The following is a 16574-nucleotide window of genomic DNA, read 5'->3' on the forward strand; positions in this document are numbered from 1 at the left end:
TTTCTAAGAAATTTCAATGAATAATCCTAGAATCATCTTAACATCATATACTTGAAACATCTCCGTAAGCACCCTGAGCATTAAAACAAGACAAAAATACTGAAGATGACCTAAGATATATTTCTTTATGATTTTTTGTAGAAAGCTTAGTTTTATAAGGGATCCACCCTTCATATTTCCTTTGTTGTTGTTTATTGTGATCATATAAGAAAGCAAACATGGCTGTATACAGTACATAAGAATACATTAAGAGAAACTTCAAATTAGCCAAACCATAGCTCCTCATTTGAAGGGAGGGGGAGAAGTATATATATATACATTACAATATATACAATATATATATATATACATGCACACAAGGTTTATTTTTTTCCCTTGCTGCTTATGTTGGGGGGAAAGTACCTTGTTCTTACAAGATAGTTCTACCTCCTGTTTTGAACATGCTGTCTGGGAGACAGTATGTAGCTATTTGCTTGTACATTATGAATGATTTTTCTATATGGAAAACCTGAAGACTTTATTACTTTTTTTTTTTTTTGTGTGTGTGTGTGTGCGTGACTTTAATGTTTTTGATAACTAAAGTTCATGAAAAAGCCATGTAATTGGTACGGAACATTTTTTTTTTACTTGCATCAAGCACCATAATCTTTGAACATTAGAATAATTTTGCATCTAGCCTGGGGTAAATTAGTTTCTACATTTTTTTTTTTTTTTTATTTAACTTCCCAGCATTATTTATTTTCAATTTGAAATTCTTTTAATATCAAAGTGGGTGTAATTAATTCTCTGTTTCTGATGATCTGAAAATTAAAATGAAAAATTACAAATAATATATCAAAGAACTTTCATAAAATATACCTGACCAAAATACTTTAGGTTTACTGAACCTACATATCCATTTTTGTGAGGATTTTTCTCCTTGTATATAAAAGCCATGCTTTAGTGCCATCTAGTGCACTGAGAAATCACAAATGAAGCTTCCATGAATGTTTATACTCCTGTCTTGCAACAAACACTTAAAAACTCTAGATTAGAGACATGGTTATGATATTAAGTAAACAGTCAAATGACTCTTAATTACCCACTTGGAGTGTGACTGCGTATGACCAAGGGTGAGTATAAAGCAAGAGTTTCAGGTCCTCTCTCGCCAGCAATCGCTGAAACTGAAAAAGACTCAGCAGTTCAGATTTAATCTCTTTTCCTTTGGAAAATTAGGGTTGTCTTGAAAGAATTCTAGCTCACAGCTGAAGGTTTGATTATTGTTCAATATACAAAATATGGTGTGTGCACAGCCTGGGTTCCTCCTATTCCATAACTGAACAATTTTTGTCTAATGACAGGAAAAAATAAATAAATAAAATCAACAACACCAAAAACCCACTGGTAGAAAATACAGCTAGTAAGAATAAAATCATAAACACATATTTATCTTTTTTTTACCTTTTTTTTTTTTTCTCAGAATTCATCAACCGTCAATCAAAATTCAACCAGTAGGCGTAAGCTTGACAAAAATGTCTGACCCACATATCAACAGGTGAGATACTGCCCTGAATTGCTCTCTTTTTCATTTGATTCATGGTGGCAATCCCAAGAGGAGAGTTTGGGCTGCAGCATGTGTCCAGCTAGCTGTTTTACCAATGTTCTCTGGATTTTTGAGCATTACATTTGTTATCAGCATAGGCACTCTGGTGGTGTGTATATGATTCATAAATAGCTAGAAAGGTTTGAGAGGTTAGAGGATTTGATTAGATGATCTGAGGTTAGATATTTTTATTGGAGAGGTTAGATGATCTGCTGAAAGCATTCAGATCTTTGGAGACTGAGACACAGATTATCAGCACAGATTTTACAGCAGGTACACACAGGTTGTCAAGTTTGACAGTTCCAGTGCTTGCAAACAGGTGGAATATTTCCTACCCAAAATCAGTGAAAAAACACTGCACTGGAACACTTAATGTTGGAGGGGTGGTGGTGGTGGTGGTGATAGTTTTGATGAAATATTGAGACTTCTTCTAACAGTCTTGTTAAACAAGTTATCTGTGCTGATACTCTATTTGTGTCCCTGATAAAGATTCCTCTACCTTTCTTTAATATGCATTTAGAGTCTAGCAAAGCAAAATATTTTCAGGTAAAACCAGATATTCGCAGTGAGAGATCACAGTTCATTGCCTGCATGAATTGGTAACAGCTGAGGGTCAAGGTAGAAGCATGGGGAAAATGCAAAACTTCCCCAGAAAGAAACCAACCACTATGGTTGGCAACTTGGGGATGTTAAAAGAATGTGGGAATATTGCAACCCCTTTTCCAATACAATAATAAAAAGCAAATTAAAATCTTTCTTCTGCCTTAGGACTTTTGGTGACCTGAGAGCAGAAATCAGGAGGAGTTCAGCTGAAGCACTGACAGCATCTCTGAGCTGGAATAATATGCATTGTGGTGGGGCCCCGACCTCTGCTTGGACTTCCAGGTGCAAAGTCATGATAATCATCCCTTCATGAGAACATATGCTGGGTATCAGCTGGGAATCAGGACAGGAAGGAGGATAGGAAGGAAGGGTGCAGCATGTCAGATGATGCCTCCACTTCACAGTGGTAAAAAGGAACACGGGTAAATTCTTCATGCTGATGGCTGCATGACTTTCAGACCTATGAGCTGGATGTAGCTGTCCTGTACTGATAAGATCCTTCCCCCTCAAATCACAGCCTTCAGGAGCATCAGGAGCTCTGCTTACCACTTGCTGGCCTGCTCCTGCCTTGCAAATAGAATAAAATAATAGCAATCTTGTTAAGAGAAATGTATTTGTCAGCACTCTGAATTTTAATGTGAACTGGCAGCGGATCTCAGCGATAAAGAAGAAGTCTAATGCGGATGGTAATTTTGCAGGGACCTTGCTAACATGTGTTATCCACTGGCTTTCTTTTGTTCACCGCTGTGAATTATCAACTGACTCAAGGCAATAGAAGGAAAAAAAGTTATATTTCTCACTGTGTCACTTTCCTAACATCATCCAAAGCTCACTGCGATAATTTAATTTTGCAGAGAAAGCACCGAGTTTATTACATTTCTCTCCCTCCTCATCCCTGGTATTTTGTAGACAGGTATTGAATGGTGATTGACCAGAAGTTGTGACTCATGGTTAGCCACAGGGTCCCACAATATGTTTAACAAATTCATTTTTCCCAGGGGAAAAATAAATAAATAAATAGGAAAATATCACATTTCCTAGTCCTCAAGATTGATCCATGATCAGAACCAAACTTTCCCAAGGAAAATCCAAGAGGCCTTGCAGAACTGGTATGATTAAACAACCCAAGGAAATCTTCCTCTTAACCTTTAACAGTTTTAGAGATAGCAATATTTTTCTATGCAAAATATCTCTGTTAAAAATAGGGGTTGTAAAAAATATGAATAAACATAAATCTGAGATTGTTACTTTTATGAGAAACTTTGGTGATGATTTCAGAAATTATTTTACTACAAACAGTAGCTGAAGAATTGCAACAAATGCACTGAAACTGTGCATTTATACTGTTCAAATTGTGAAAATTCTGAGGATGTTAGATCTAAGCAAACAGCTACTGAATGAAGATGTAGTTCCTTCTTTGATTCATTTTCAATGTCCAATATTTATGCTAAAATCATTTCTGTGGATAATCCTGAGCCATTCTGCTGTAGCATTCTGAGCCATTCAGTTTTCTGTGCAGTGAGGAATTCCCCAGGTTCTGCATTCAAAAGGAATTTCCTTGATCATCCATAAATGCAGTCTTCCACCACTACAGCCTCAGAAGTTGTCTCACTAAAACTATTGGTTCTAGCCACATTTTACACCAGTCAGCAGAATTTGGCACATCATGTCAACATTTCTGTGCACTAGAAATCCCCGCTGTCCACCCCAAATTTAAGCAGCAGTTCTTGAAAATGTGGAAAATAACCTTTAAAGTCATCATTAAGAGTATTGCTGGGAGTGTCATATAAATATCTTATTTACAAAAGCATTGAATACCATATGTTCAGAGGGAGATGTGCCAAAAAGTGCTAATTACACTGTTATTTAATGCCAACCAGGTAATTACGTTCAGCCCACTTAAATGCTTGCTGCAATCTGGGTTGCCTCAGCAGCTGAGGAAGGATTAGTGCTGCCCCATATTGCACGTCAGTGCCCTTTCCCTGAGGGCACCACGTATTGAATCAAACTTCTGATTACGGATCCAAACCTCACTGTCCATTCATTCCTCTGCTCCTTCTCCTCCGTTTTCTAGTTGCTTTTCTCCACTCAGATACTCAGGAGTTTTGTTTGTTTGTCTGTTTGTTTGTTTTTTTTTCCTGACCCAGTGACATCTGCAAGTCTTTTTTCTCTCTTAAATTCTTCCCACTCCTTTAAATACTTTCTGTCCTGTATAGAACTCTGCTGTCTCCTGACTTATCTTCTGATAACTGGGAGAGAGGTGGCCATCATTTGCTGAACATGGCCCATCTTCCCAGCTGATCAGTAATTGTCAGCTTAGCTCTGTTGAGTATTTCTGCACTCTCATTTTGAACTATTTGCTTAGCACAGATATGCTGGTTCAGCAATAGGATTAATGTTCAAATTCCTTTCTATTTCTCGAATCAATTTCTGGTCAAAAGGCCAGCCCAGAAGCAAGGTAAACACACACACACATATATAAATGTATACATATTTGGAACATTCCTGGAGTGATTTTTAAGGATTGTGCCAACAGATAGCTGGGGGGAAGCATATAAATATGATATGCGAGGCTGATCTGCAAATCTAATCCCAATCATTTGCAGGCAGCAAAACCACCAGGTATGGTGGTCCTGAGCACTATGCACTTGTATGCAAAAAGTATGAAACGTACCGAGCAACCAGTGGTAAAATTTGTCATCACTTTAATGCAGTCAGGAGGCAATTGGAGACAATTTAACAGATGTTTCCATATTTAAGCCAGAACAAACTAAACAGATTAATTTCCCTACTTTCTCTTCAGAAGCAAGTGCCAGAAAGATCTGTGTCTGCAATTTCACCATGTAACACAAGGAAAAAAAAATGTTTTGATCACGTCAGCAGCAGCAAAGTCAATGTATGTAGTCAGGGGGATCTTAGAAACCAGAAGCCAGGCTGCCATGGAGGGGTAACAAGGGTACAGTGAGATCTATTAATGCCTTATCAGACTACTTTGAGTACAATAAATTTAGAAATATTGCATGCTACTGATATTAACTAGAAATACTGGAGCAGATTGTCTGTGAGTATGAGAAAGAATATCTCAGCCCAGCACTAAATTTGTCATTTTTCTGAACTTCAGGGCAGGTTGAACATCATGCCTTTTTTATTATTATTTTTATTTTATTTTTCCCCTATGCAGTGTGTATTTGCCAGAAAGGGATGAAAAGCATGCTTACTCTCTGCCAGTGCCATCTCACTGATTGCAGAGGGGTGTCCCAGGGCACACATCAATGATGAACACAGCCCAGAGGTCACAAGCTACCTCTCAAATTGCAGGACTCCCACACTTAATTCACTGCTCTAATTATACCATCAGCTGTCATTAGTCCTGTTATTTAGATCTGTCATCCTGACCCAACAGAGAGGGCTGGGGGTGAGCTAGTGCTCTGGGTCTTGTGGAGGCATTAAGGGTTGCAGTATCCAGGGATCTTGCACCCAAGATTGCAAAATGGAGCAGTTTTGAAGCAGCTGGAGTGGAAACTTCAGACGTGAGATGGTTTTTACAAAGCTGCTTCCTCCTTCTGTACATGCGTACAAAGGGTTGCTTTTCTGATTTTCTCACTCCATGTGTCTTGAAGTTTATTAAGACTCACTCTCCAAAGCAAAGAGGTCTATTTTAATGACAGCAGTCCAGCATCACAAAAAACACCATGTAATTTCAAATAATATTCTATTTTTACTCATAACTTCCCCTCTTCATTGCTCTGGGAGGAGGGAGGAATAAACAGAGTGAAGGGTTAAGTCTCCTACCTTGCCCAGCAAGCAGTGAGTTTGCGTGGGCTCACTCCTTCCTGAGCACCCAGCGCTCTCCACCCCAAACGTGAAAGTTGTGTAATAACCCCTTCCCTAACCTTGACTCAATCTTTGCCAGCTCGGTGATTCACCACGGCTCTGCCACCTGCTTTCTCTGGAACTGTGAGCCGAAACCCCAGCTGAAAACAGCTCATGTGGAGACGCAGAGAGCTGCTGTCCCCACAGCCCACTTCTGCTCAGGCTCCCAGCCCTGAATGACAGCTGTGGGGTTATATTTATCACAGGTGTGTATCTGACATTAAAAAAGGGGGGGGGGGGAAATGCCTTTCCTTTGTGGTAAGATTTCCCCTTCGTCTGCTGTTTTGAAGGTTTTACAGTTATTAGATAGTCATGTTCATGATTGCCTCATGAAAACTTTGCTGGAGCTTAAATGCGTATTCTGTGTGACAACGATTTTAGTCCTGGCAGGATCTAAAACAGGGTTTTAATCCTAGTTATGTTCTGTTCCACTTAATTGCCTTACCGAACGCTTGCACTCCGTATAAAGACAATCCATCTTTTCCCCACTTGCTTCTGAAATAATCATTACCTTCCTCTGCAGAAATTAAAAGAAAAAAAAAAAAAAAAAAAAAAAAAAAAAAAAAAAGTGATGTGGGTTAGGAGGAAATGACATTGAAAACAGACACCCAAAGATGTTTTTGAACAATTCCAAATGTTTCTTATGCACTTCACAGAGATCCTTGCTGGAGCTAAAGGAGTTTTAATGAAGGATTTTTCCCTCCTCCCTGCACCATGCTGCTTCCCCTCCCCTTTCCCATTCCACAGAGAAGTTTCCAAAAGTAATCCCAAAAACAATATTTAGATGACTGAAATGTTAGAGCATAATGTTACTGCATAACACAGCACACCCAGGACTTTCCTCTGGGATGGAAATCTTTTATTTTCTCTATATTAAAGGAGAAGTAAACGTGTTGAGGACAAAAATGGATGCTTGAAAGGTTATTTTGCATTTTTTGCCATTTTCCTACATTTTTATCACTTTGAGCAAAACCATTATTTTTTCTAGGGAATGGATTGCTGGAAATAGAATCTGAATGCCTTTGGGGGCTGAAGCACTTTCTCTTGGTGATAGATGCAGGCCACTCTGCTCAGATCTCTCATGTGCTCCCTGCTCTTTGCTCCTATGTAATTTCTGAGTGTACAATTGGATCAGGTACCATTTATACAGCCTACTAAAAACACTGATATGTTTTCCTTGGCTTTCAAGTCAACCCAAAACTAATACTTTGGTCTTCATATGGCTTTTGTGTAGTCTCTAAAACAGTGGAGTCAGCCTTCATCTTTAGCAAGCCAAACCTTCATCCACAGAGTTGATCAGGTCAGTCTTTTTTTTTACAGAATCCTGGCCACAAAATTCATAGCTAAGATATTCCCAGAATTGTGTGGGACAGCCATCTTTCTGGGATAATGAAGCTGTGACAACAAAGCACTTTGTTGAGAGATGTTGAGATGATTTGGGGGCAGCTCCTTGCTCTTCCCCAGACTTTCTGTTTGACTGTGGGCAAGCCCCACCATTTCACCAGGAAGTAGTTTATCATCTCCAAAATGGGGTTGATTAATCCTCTGTTTTACAGTCAGAGAGGGTGAATGAATCCACAAAGAAATATTCTGGTCTTGTCTTCCCCAAAGAGGTTTTGGTTTCAGTGGAGATTCCCAAAACATCTCTAAACTGGCTCACATAGGTAGCATCAACAGTTCCAAACACACTACAGACCTGCTTTAAACCTAGCTCAGGTATATCACAATTATAGAACAGACACAGCAGTGAATCATGTAATGAGAGGGATAAAGACAGATACACCGGCTGTTTTTTAAACACTGAATCTATGGCAATAACATGTTAAGACCAATAAAAAAACTGTTATTAACCAGTTTTGTTTTCAGAATCAACCTGCTTCTCATATCTATTAAAAAACTTGTGCTGTGGTAAATTGCTAAATTTTTTTTTTATTTTATTTTATTTATTTTTTGATGTGTCTGGGTTTTGGTTAAAAAATGCCCACTTAAAATTCACATTTCCCATTGCATCAGAGTGAGCTTAGGTCTTGAACAAAGGAGATCACTGTTTTTTCCACATGTGAAAATCTCAGTGGAAATTTGCAGGTCCTATAACCACTTTGCTGACCTAGTCAGCTGGCCACCTTTTTTGATGCAAAATGTTTCACGTGAACAGCTCCTGTTTTATGCTTTGTAACATTTTAATGTGACTCATGAGAAGTGATTCATATTTCTATGGTATTCACCAAAGATCATACTTAGAAATTGAATTCTTAGAAATTTTTAATTCCCTTGTGTAGGAGGCACTGTGGGTGCTGCACTCAGGTTCATTATGATAATGCGATCTCAGAAGGTGTTGCATAAGCCAGTTTACAGTAATAAATAATAATAATCACAAAATTCACAAGAGTCTCAAGCTTCTTATTTAAAGAAGCCAAGAATAATATATCTGAGAGTGTTATTTTGTAAGAGTAACAATAGTTACTCTTACATTTAATGTGTGTGAGTGAAAAAAATAACAGTAAATTACCTAATAATTGAGCAATAAGATGGAATTTGAGGTCCAGGTTTGAGTCTTTTCCTTGCTAATGTACTTCCAGTACAAATTCATGCAAATTACTGATGCTCCAATAGTATTTTCTCCCATAAAATGTGCTATTTGATTATGTTTTTGTCCATTTTGATCTTAAATTCTCCATCTGGAAAAAAAAAAAAAAAAAGAGGGGTAATTGTTGAGCTTATATATTGTTTATCAAGTCAGTAAAGTAATGAGTAAGGATGTCTAGAGGATACTTATGATTTTTGCTAGGAATGCTCAATGCTGCTTTTATGTAGCTAAGAATCAAGTAATCATGAAAATGAAGAATTTTCATATATCTTTTGGATAGCAGTTTTTTTTCCCATTGCTTAAATGTATCTTGAAATTGAAACAATATATGATTTAATTTTTGGTACTTGGGTGCTCTGCACAGTCAAATAATGCATAAAAATTTCCTAATTTAACTATCTTCAGGCTCTTTCACTCTCTTTCTTTTTCTGTGTGTATGCGGTGAAGATGGGGAAAAAAAAAAGTGTGGACATTAAAATCAAGAACAAGAGAAGGAAAAGAGATAAGATAGTGGCCTTCTTTTTATTATTATTATTAGTGTTTTTTGTTTTTTTTTTCCGTTTATGAAAATTCAAATTTTAGATGAAAGTTGGCTCACATTTTCTATTTTGTCAGAATTAGCTGACCCTTGCAATTTCCATTTCTGTCAATACAGTCATCTTATGGTAAGCCCTCAAATGATACTAGTATCTGTAGTGGGAATGAAGCAATATTCAGCTAGAAGAAGGGAACCTCTGACTTTGATCTCATATATATCAGATCCTAGATTTTTACATTTTACATTAAAAGGTCATTGGACAAAGTACATTAAAAACCCTTGTCATATCAGAGAATTTAGATTCTATATTGACTCCAATCTACTGTAATGGCAAACCCTTGCAAAAGGTTGCCCTTAGATCCATGACAGCGTTGTTGACATGAATGTGTCCACCCTGCTTGGACCTCTATTTCCAACAGAAGAAATAACACAGGGATGAAGATTAAGAAGAGTAGAGAAGGCTCCAGGGTGACCTCTTTGCAGCTTTTCAATACTTAAAGAGGGCTTATGAAAAAGATGGAGATCAACTTTTTGCTCAGTCAGAGAATGAAAGGACAAGGGGGGACGATTTTCAACTAAAGGAAGGGAGATTTAGATTAGAGGTTAGGAGGAAATTCTTCACTCAGAATGTGGTGAGGCACTGGCACAGTTTGTCCAGAGAAGTTGGGAATGCCCCATCCCCCGAGGTGTTCAAGGCCAGATTGGAGGAGACCCCAGACAACCTGATTTGGTTTGTGGCATCCCTGCCCATGGCGGAGGAGTTAGGGCTAGATGATCTTTAAGGTCACTTCCAACCTGAGACATTCCATGATTAAAGTAATGTTCACGCAGTTGCTATTTTTCTCCAAGTAGAACAATTTGGCATAACTACAATCAAAAGATGATTGTAAAAACCAGGAACTTTGTCAGAATGACCTTATGAATTATTTTTGCAAGGGATGCCTTGATAAGGGTAAGATCCCTTTCATGCTGTGTCCATGGCCAGCAGCCCCCTCCAAACTCTTACACCAAAACCTGCCACAAAAGGGTTCTATGAAGTCCTTACTAGGTTCCCTTCATCTTTGTCCAAGCTTTCACTTTTGTTTTGAGTGAAAACTGAGATTAGAAAAAATGATCTGGTGACAAGATACTGTAAATGTTCATTGTGAAGGAAATTTTTTTTCTTTTTTTTTTTTTCTTCCTGAGCTGTTCACCATATTCTACATTGAACCAATGCATATAGCTTATGTGCAGCTCTTCAGCTTCACAAAGGTACACAGAAGCAAATTTGCGTGTTTTAAAATACAGCAATAAATATATAGGAATCTGTTGTTGTTATTGTTGTTGTTGTTGTTAGTAGTAGTAGTATTAAAGACTGAAAAGGGATTTTTCTCTGTCTTTTCTGAGCTTTGGAGCAGACATTAAGGGAAAGAATAAAAGAAAAAGGCCAAGCAAATATGCCTACTTACTACTTTTATTTTTCTCCTTTCATATACGTTTTTGATGTTTTAGTTAGAAAGTATTAAATATGAAGGTCTTAACCCTAATGACCACATTTAGTTCTTAAGAATTTTTTCACATTCACCGATTAACTCAGAAACATTTATTTAGAAGCGGTAGAAAGTAAGTCCTCCCAAACAGTTGTCAAGTGACAAATGCATTAAAGGTTAAGATAATGTCCATGGCTCACTTAGGTAAATACTATCAGTCTGAAATCTCCTTTTAAGGAGGAGATAACCAAACCCACTCAAGAAATAACAGCAAACAAAGCAAGACAAAGTAAACTCACATTAAAAGAAATTAGTACCTAACAAAACAGGGTAACAGCTTAACAAGCTACTGGTGCAGCACAAATCTCCTTTAAGTACCAGGAAATAAGCCATTGAACCTTCATCACTAAAGTGAAGTCCCCACTTGTAAAACTTCAGATAGCTACAAACTCCTTTGATTTGATGCAAATCAGAAGGTGTTTTTTTTTGTTTTTTTTTTGTTTTTTTTTTTTGTTTTTTTTGGGTGCTATTAGTTTCTAATGTATCTAAACACTAGGTGAGCTGAGAAAGACTGGGGATGAGCAAACACAGGATAGTGTATCCCATTGACGATGGGTGAATTTAAAAACAACAATAGCAACTCTTAAGTGTTTGTATTTCTGTTGATTTCACCCTTTCATGTTCTGGCATAAGATGATGTTTAGTGTGATATCTTGTTAACCACTCTAAAGTCTTTTTGCTTTGTAATCTTCACTTCAGAGATACCTAGCATTTCCAACTTTAAATAAGGTATTATACCCACACATAGAGAGGTAATAATATAACTTCTGTTATGACTCAGTGTAAGGATAGATTCATTTTCAAATTACATCTTCCCTGGCATATGCAACCCACTGCTCACTGTCTGGTCTGCCTTCTCCTCTATATATGATCTATGGACAATACAAAACTGTTTCAACTCTCAGTAAGAGGCTTAAGCCTGTACCTCAGACTATAGGCTCCCAGAGACTAAGCTCTGAATAGGCTATTGGATCAGCTAGTATGGCCTTCTTTACAAAGCAGGCCCTTACATTTCATTCAGCTACCTCTGCAAGAAGTGTTTGAGCTTGTTTGATTTAGGACTTCCACCTTGTGAAATATATCTCTCAGAATGTGCATTTGAAAAAAAGCCGCAACTTGCCTTCATACTGTATGTCAATGTTCAATCTGCTTTGCCTAAAAATAATCACCTAAATAACAACATACATTTGTCTTCTACCAGCCTATTGCTCCAAAAGTTCTAGACTGAGTTGCAGATGTTTAAAGTATTCACTACTGGGTGAATTATCACCTTAGGTGATAATTTCCCTTGATATGTCTCAAGGTCTTTTTCCATACCGGCAATATTTTCTCTGCTTTCTTTCAGTCATAATGAGTCCTTTAAACTGTCAGATTTCAGGATGCTCCTTCCTGAGTTACTCCTTGCTACTCAACTTCCTTGTCTTTTTGGCTTTGCTGAGTTTCTATTAACCTGAAATCACTGTATTAGATTTGTGCTGAAGCAGTGCAACAGGCGACATAATGCCAGTGGGAAACAGTAGAAGCGCTGCACTGTGAAATAAATTTGAGTGGCCAAAATACTTAAATTGAAGTTAAGGGTTACTTCATATGAATAGTTACTTCATATTTTCCCTGTGTATGTAGGACAAGCTGATGTACTTGATGCCAGGTTCAAAAGTAAACACATTCAGGTACAAATACTAGCTTAACTATGTAGATGCAGTCCAACAAGCAGCAAGCCTGGCACAGTTCCACTGTGCAAACATGGAAAACATACCAAAAGATCCCAAAAGGGTCATGGTGAGCCCAGGAATATGAACCTATGCAAACGTATTGGCCAAATCCTTTCATGGTGCAAAATTTCCTGTCTTAGTGTATCAATAAATACAGGGATTTGTGTCAGCTATAACAAGAGGATAACAATACCAAAATATAACTAAACAAGCATATTTTTCAGTTCTAAGGGCAATTCACAAGTCTACTATATAGTGTCACTTTAAATAAATGCAGTGGTAACGATAGATAAAATAAGTATTTCTGAGCTGGAGAGAGAATAAAGCAGGGCAGTACATAACATAGGTTATGTGGTATTTAGTTCAACTTTATTTCTTCTTAATTTTCCCTGAGTTTTAAAATCAGTCTCAGAGGGGTGACAGACATTTCTGGAGAAGAAGCTCGTGTTCGATACATCCTGGAGCTGACCATCTTCTCTGCAAACCCATCACTTGGCTTGACGCAGAGTAGGTGTTCTTCTGCAGCAGCACCAGGAAATGGGAGCCAGCTCAAGCCAAGTCCCTGCGGACCTCAGCTCCGTGTTTATGTCACCACTTAGTGGAATAATGAGCACTGATGGGTTGAAATGAATCCTGATCCCAACAGATTGAACCTAGCCTGTCCCATATCAGCCATCTCTCAATTTTTAGGGATAGGGTTTCAGTAAAGTAGAGGGCAAGGCCAAGTTCAGAATGGGACCCTGAACAGAGATTGGTATTAATAATATCAGTTTTACACATTTGTCTGAGGGATTTGTTTTCCTGCTACTTATTCAGCATGATTTTACCATCTTTCAGCTGATATTGATTTATTTTTTTTTTTAATTAATCAGAATAAAACAGGATTTGCTGATTTCATACAGCATACATCCTATATAAGTTATTTTCCAAGGTCATTGTGAAATTTCTCTATATTATATCTCCTATCTCTAATAAGGGAGTTAATGATATTTATCTTGCAACTTTGCCCAGTGTTAATTTCTGATAGTGGCCTGATAAAGTAAATTACTGCATGGCAGAGGACTGGCATTTTCAGTGCGGTTTAGGTGGAACCAGCTTTCTCTCTGACTCATGGTTTTGACAACTCATCTCCACCCTTTCTTTTTCATGTCAATGGAGCAACACCCGTCCACTGAAAATCACTGGTGTGTGGCTAAATGCGTGGCTGTATTGCCCTCTAGTGCTGACCCTCAGAGGAGAAGTGCAAATGTTATTATTATTGAGGGTAAATTCAGCCCTTTTAGGAGCTATGGGTCCTCAGATCCACTCCTGAGAGACAGGTTGACCAACTCAGGAGATGATGTCATGCCGGGAAAAGAAAAGAATTTAGTGTGAGAAGTCTCAGCAGCCAGTGAAGAAAATGATATCTGCTTAAAAGAGCTTTGAGCATCTTATTGCCTCAGTAGGATGTGTGTGTGTGTGTGTATTTCCTTTGGGCGAAAATAGGATACAGATAAAAGCTTTTCAAATGTTTCTCTTTTAATAGGAAATATTGACTTCTGGAAACACCACAGTTTATAAATGGGGACCAGAGAGGGAACATGCATGTTTTCCGTAGTAAGGATAATATTCTTCTTCAAAGTGGGGATCATCCTTCAATACTACTGCATTTAAGTCTCTAAAACTATCAGGATCCACAGGATAAGAAACTCCTTTATATAGGGAAGACCAAGGATCAGACCATTCTTCTGCCTGAACCAACACAAGAACTTTAATCTTCTCCATCCCAGCTAAGATATCTATACACTGGAGTATTGTCTTATTTAAAAATAAGGTTACCAGTGTGATTTTCACTACGCAATTAATTGTTTATTTTTTTATTTATTTCTCTTGATGTTTTTCTTTATTCCCCATTCTGGCTGCACATCTATTTTCATGACCCAAGAGCCACAACTGACCTAAGTGCTTGGGTTATTCACGTCTGAACAGCTGCAAAAGTGATTGGTGTATTCTCATCTCAGTACAATGCACTCACTGCCCAGTCTATCACCATTACCATTGTTAGTCACATTAGCCCTCACTCATTCAAGATGAAGAAGTGTTTTGTATAACTGGGATAGACTATCAATATTATGGGACATGCATCTTCATCCTCTACTTCTATGAAATGCATCCTTCATGTGATAGCAGCCCGTGTTCCTTACAGCTACAAAACCACATCTTAGGGAGCATTTTGAGATACAGTGTTTCCCATAAGCCTTTTTCCTTCCTATCTTCAAATAATATGAGTAAAAATCTTAATTTACATAATTACAACATCATCAACACAGATGCAACCCAATCTAATGAAGGAGTTTCATGGTTGAGTGGATATGACTGCATTACAGGCTGCAAGAGTACACACAACTCTGGTCAACCCTTGTCTCTCATCCTGTTAAATGTTTGCCAAAATAGCCAAATATTTTCTTCTTTTTCTTCCTTCCTTAGCTAAGACAAACTAACTAAGTAACTAACACTTTAGGGAAAGATAAACTATGAAAAATGGAAAGTTACAGAAAAATATCAAAGCAAAAATATCCTATGAGGAAAAGAAAAGTTTGCAAAGAAAACAAAAACTTTTCTCATTTTTATTTTTTTTTTTAAATCCTACTTTTCATCCAGGAATAGCAGTATTGAACAACTTGTATGAACTCCACTGATTTGTATTTTTATTTTATTTATTTATTTTTTTTAATGACAACAATTTATTTGATGCAATTATCACTTTTCTTTGAAAAAAGTTTGTTGTAGAATCATTGCATAAACAGCATGCGCTATATCACAGCACAGCAAAGGAAGCCTCTTCACAGTCTTGGCTGTGTGACATAAGGGAGGAGGAAAAAAAAAAAAAAAAAAAAAACTTTTTTCTAATGTTATCTGGATGGCTATCAGGGGAAAAGATTTTAAAGAAAAGAAGTTACCAGTGAACATGCCTATACAGGACATGCAAACTTACTGAACAAGTTAATAAAGCGTAGAATAATATTTTAGCAGTTCACTTATTATTAGCAAGAGACCATACCCCACATGAAACATGACTCAGCCAGCTGCAAATATACCCCTCTTAGTCCTCTGAGGTTTCTTTCTTTGATGCTCAACTTATTCAAGATACTTCCCACTGCCTGCCTCCGATTTTGCTTTTGTGGTAAGTTGTTTAGACATGATTTAAAAACACATTACGGGCTATGGAGTGCGATAAGATGTAAATCAAGCTCATCCAGTCATTCAATCCAAAAATAATATGCTGGCATGGTGGGATATTAGAACCTCTGTAGGATCCCAAGTGAGAAGTCTTGAAACAAAATCAAAGTTATTGTTGTTGTTATTATTACACTACACTGAAGAGTGGAGGATTCTTCCCTATCTTCAATGGGCATCTTGTGTCAGGTTTCCCACACTTTGGAAATGAAAGCAAACCCTTTGATTAGAAAGAATAATACACTGTGGCATATGTGGTGTGGTCTACTGCTGCCTTGTTGTACTGAATGCATGCTAACAAGAATGATGGGCAGGTTGACTTTGGTTAGGCAAAATGTGAAGAAAACTAAAAGTGCAATGAAATTCCTTTGGAACTTACTCAGCCCAAGTGCCAAAAATATGAGGTCCTGCAATTATTGGATTATTTATATAGGGTACGAGTTCGGAGTATATAATAATAACCTGGTTAAAGAATAAATAAATAAATAAATAAATAAATAAAATAAAGAAGGCAAAATCATCACCTGAAAATTAAATTCCTCAACAGCACTAAGAATGAGTTATGGATAAATATGATTTAAATTATCTACAGTAAAATATATATTAAATGTGATATATGAATATACCATATCAACTACAATATCAATTATCCATGGCCTAGAAAGCGGTAAGGCCTGGAAATGCTTTCTTTCCAACCAATACCACTTAGCATTTCTCTGTTGACAGTCATGACACATTGGTAGATTTGCTTGTGAAAAAGAATAAATTAAATATCTATTCTGCCCAGAATAATGGACTGATGAGAGTTTTATAATATAGGGGAAACATAATGGAAGGTAATATCAGAAATTAAGTGCTTTGCCCTCTTTTATTTCAGTAATGATAAAATATTTCAGCATGAAAATGGGAGCTTGTTTGTAAATTCTGTGCTTGA

The 16574-nt window shown here is 37.3% G+C and overlaps 2 long non-coding RNA genes across 4 annotated transcripts in view; one reads left to right on the forward strand and one right to left on the reverse strand.

The window, feature by feature from the left end:
* Positions 1-16574, forward strand: part of LOC101795885 (uncharacterized) — a 43042-nt gene that overhangs the window by 22045 nt on the left and 4423 nt on the right. For 2 of the 3 annotated variants that reach the window (XR_011812014.1, XR_011812020.1), the window contains 2 exons: positions 1460-1534; positions 2351-6264. This is a non-coding gene — a long non-coding RNA (uncharacterized lncRNA). The remainder of the gene's footprint in view (positions 1-1459; positions 1535-2350; positions 6265-16574) is intronic. The other variant, XR_001189022.5, reaches the window with a different exon arrangement.
* The window catches only part of LOC140003434 (uncharacterized), a 35915-nt gene that overhangs the window by 4981 nt on the left and 14360 nt on the right, over positions 1-16574 (reverse strand). Inside the window, exons 2-3 of the long non-coding RNA XR_011812051.1 lie at positions 8568-8736; positions 6504-6575 (exon numbers count right to left, since the gene is read on the reverse strand). This is a non-coding gene — a long non-coding RNA (uncharacterized lncRNA). The remainder of the gene's footprint in view (positions 1-6503; positions 6576-8567; positions 8737-16574) is intronic.

Source organism: Anas platyrhynchos, chromosome 1 (genome assembly GCF_047663525.1).
Source record: "Anas platyrhynchos isolate ZD024472 breed Pekin duck chromosome 1, IASCAAS_PekinDuck_T2T, whole genome shotgun sequence".
In the NCBI taxonomy this organism is placed as follows: Eukaryota; Metazoa; Chordata; class Aves; order Anseriformes; family Anatidae; genus Anas; species Anas platyrhynchos.